Raw genomic sequence first — 3,623 nt, 5'->3', positions numbered from 1 at the left:
CTTTCTCTACTGCTGATATTACTCTTTTAAAATAATATTACAGATAGACTTCAATATTGCATTCTCTCACTTAATTGGAAAAGTTTCTATTATTTATGTTACATTAGCCAACTACTGTTTAAAAACTATTTTATCATGTTACAAAAAATTAGCCTTTACAGGTTTATTTTTTAAAACGAGTCATATAAGAATGTTGTATTTTACCAAAGACTTTTTAATGTTATTGAGCTCACTGTGTCATTTGGAGTATTTGTTTTTACATCTGGCTATGTAAATTGTTTTCTTAATGTTGAACCCTACCATATAGCAATTGCATATCTAAGTTAATTATGTTGGATAATTTTGGGTGTTAAATGCCAGTTTTCCCCCAAGAATTTAATCTAATATATATGAAGCAATATGAAAAGCATTAGTCTATTATAGTTCACTTATTAAAAATTTTTACCATTTACCATTCTGAAAGCTAATTGGAAGAACTTTTTCACATAAAAATTCATCTGGAGAAGACTTTCTTTTTGGAATAAGAAACTTTAGCTTCCTCTCCAGATAAATCAATTTTTCCCAAGTTTAAAATATTTCATATTTGGTATTATGTCAATTTGGATAGTTTCTATTGTATAGAAATTCTATAATTTGTATTATGGCCCTTTTTTTTCAAAGAAAAAAGAAAAAAAAACTACTGACAAAAACTTTACATTGTATTTTAGATATTAATTTTCTTTTCCACTTTTTAATTGGGTTAGCTAAATAAATATCTAAAATTTTCTGACATATTGAAGAATCAGCTTTCTATTTTGTTTCTCAACTTTGGAAACATTTTGTTTTCAAAATTTTCTGTGTCATTTCTAATCACAAACTTTAGTATGTATTGTATTTAGTTAATCTTTTCATTGGCATTCCATCTTTGATGCATTGTCCATTTAATTCTCACCTTGTATTTTGTCAGTACATGATTTTAACACATTTTTCTGCTGAGCATTCCAATGATCTTATTTCTGAAATTTTGGAATGCAATTTCATTATTATCTTTACCACTCATGTTATTGTTTCTGTGATTTGTTGAGTTCTTTCTTTTGTATTACATGATTAGTGTCAATTTTAATGAAATATTTGCGTTTACCCCATAAATTTTTAGTTTGATTATGTTATTTTTTTGACTTTTTTGTTTTTTGACTATTTTTTTTGTTTTATTGATTTTATGGTATGATATCTAAAAATAGAATTAAGGACTGAGTAAGGTAAAATGATATCTAAAAAAATAAAGAGATGAGGAACAAAATGAACAGGGAGAAGAGGGAAAGAAATAGGATGGGGTAAATTATTACACGTTTGAGATACAAAAGAGCTTTTACAATAAAGAAGCAATGCTTGAATCTTACTTTCATTGCAGTCGGTTCAAAGAGGGAATAATGTACATAATCACATGGGTATAAAAATTTATCTTACCCTATAGATAAATGTGAGAGGAAGAGTAAAAGAGAAAAGTAGGAGTTGATAAAAGAGTGGACAGACTGAAGGAGGCAGTGGAGAAGAGGAACAAAGTGACAGGAGAGGGAGAGAAACTTAAGCAAGGATATATTGGATGAAGAGAAATACACAGTAATTGTAATTATAAAACATTTTTACAACAGGATTTTCTGGTAAAGATCTCATTTCTCAAATTTATGAGTATACAAGTAATTCACAATAAGTAATCAAAGCATGTGAACAAATTACAGAAAAATCAAATGATCTAAATTACCTTTGATGAGAGAAATTCAAATTAAAATAGCTCTGTGATACCAACTTATTCCTATCAGAATGTTAATGTGATACAAAGGAAAAATAAGAAATGCTAGAACAGATATGGAAAATTTGGGACACTGAAAAATTCTACTGAGGTGGAGTTGTGAAATGATCCAAAAACATATTGACCGCAATTTGGAACTATGTGCAAAGAGCTATAAAATGTACAAACCTTTGATTCAGCAGTACCACTAGCTAAGTCTTGTTCCTTCCCTTTGGACTCCCAAAAGGGAAAGCAACTTATATGTACAAAAATATAGTAACTCTCTTAGTGGTGGCAAAGAATTGGAAATTGAGGAATGGTTGAAAAATTTGTGGTATATAATTCTAGAATACTATTGTACTATAAGAAATAATGAGCAGTTATTTTCCAAAATACCTGGAAAGACATATCAATTAATGAAGACTAAAGTGAGAAGAAATGGAATAATCTATAACTGGGTTGCATGATTTAGGTATTTTAAGCAATACAGTGATCAAAACAATTTTGAAGGACTTATGATGAAAAATGCTCTCTATCTTCAGAGAAAGAATTGATGGAGTCTGAATGTGGATCAAAGCATATTTTTAAAATTTTCCTGATTTTGTTTTGTTTGTTTGTTTGTTTTGGCTATTTTCTTTCACTACATGGTTAATATGAAAATGTGTTTTACATGACTGTGGATGTATAACATCAAATTGTCTTCTCAATTAAGGGGAGGGCAAGAGAAAATTTCAAATTCAAAAATTTAAAATATACATATTAAAAAACTTAATATATAATTAGAAAACTACTGAGTAGAGAGAGACTGTCATAAATATGAGCCTTACCCATGTAAATAAACATACACACACATTTATATACATATTTAAGGGCCCCAGAGACATCACCTAAGGGCCGCTAACTCAAAGATCCTTTGTGAACTAACTTGGACCTTGTGACATACTCTTGCAACACTCCAGGGTAGAAGGAAATCTCTAGCAATCTATTTTTGTGCACTCTGGCTCTGTGTCTGCTGACTATTCCTTTAAACTTACTACATGCTTCATTCTTGAAGCAAACATTGAACCACACCCTGATTTCTTATACAGACCACCTGTCAGCTAGCTTGGCTGCCCTCCAAAAATACCCATTATAAGTTTTTCCATCCTAAAGCTATTTGCCACAATTCACTTGGACCATCCTCTAAGTCTAGGCCTCTTTATTTTTACGCCAATAAAATATTGTGATTATAAGAGAGTTTCCTTGAATTTTTTTCAAATTCTCTCTGAATCATTTCTAGGGTACATTAATACATATCCCATATTATAAAAATTGCATGTTTAGCAACATATGTGTGTGTGATAGTGTGTTTGTGTGTTTTGTGTATTTTATTCTGTTCCCAGAGCAATTCACTTAAAGTCGCTAGGCAAGACTCATTATTTTCAAAAAAACTTTTATTATTCAATCCATCATTTAACTTTTCTCTATTTCAACTTACTTTTCAGTAAAATGATTGGACTAAAAGAGAATGGTTAATCTGAAGACAATTATTTGTTTTGTTTGTTTTTTATTTTTATAGCATATTTTGGTATAATACATTTCCATTGTAATTCTTTGTATTTTATTTTGTACATGTAAGAATATTATTCTTGGGAGGGTGTATAACTCCACCATATTCCCAGAGAGGTTGATGGATCAAAAAGTGAACAATTTCCAGACTAATGCACCTCTCATATTTCTCTGAGCTCTAAATTTCATGATCAAAGATGCTATCATTATTGTGATGTGATATGGATATTAACTGAACATCATTTTTGCATACTACTTTTTCTCTTCTTGGATACATCTATTATAAATGAGTATACAAGAAGAGGTG

This window comes from Sminthopsis crassicaudata, chromosome 3 (genome assembly GCF_048593235.1).
Source record: "Sminthopsis crassicaudata isolate SCR6 chromosome 3, ASM4859323v1, whole genome shotgun sequence".
Taxonomy (NCBI): Eukaryota; Metazoa; Chordata; class Mammalia; order Dasyuromorphia; family Dasyuridae; genus Sminthopsis; species Sminthopsis crassicaudata.
This window is presented reverse-complemented; position numbering follows the sequence as displayed.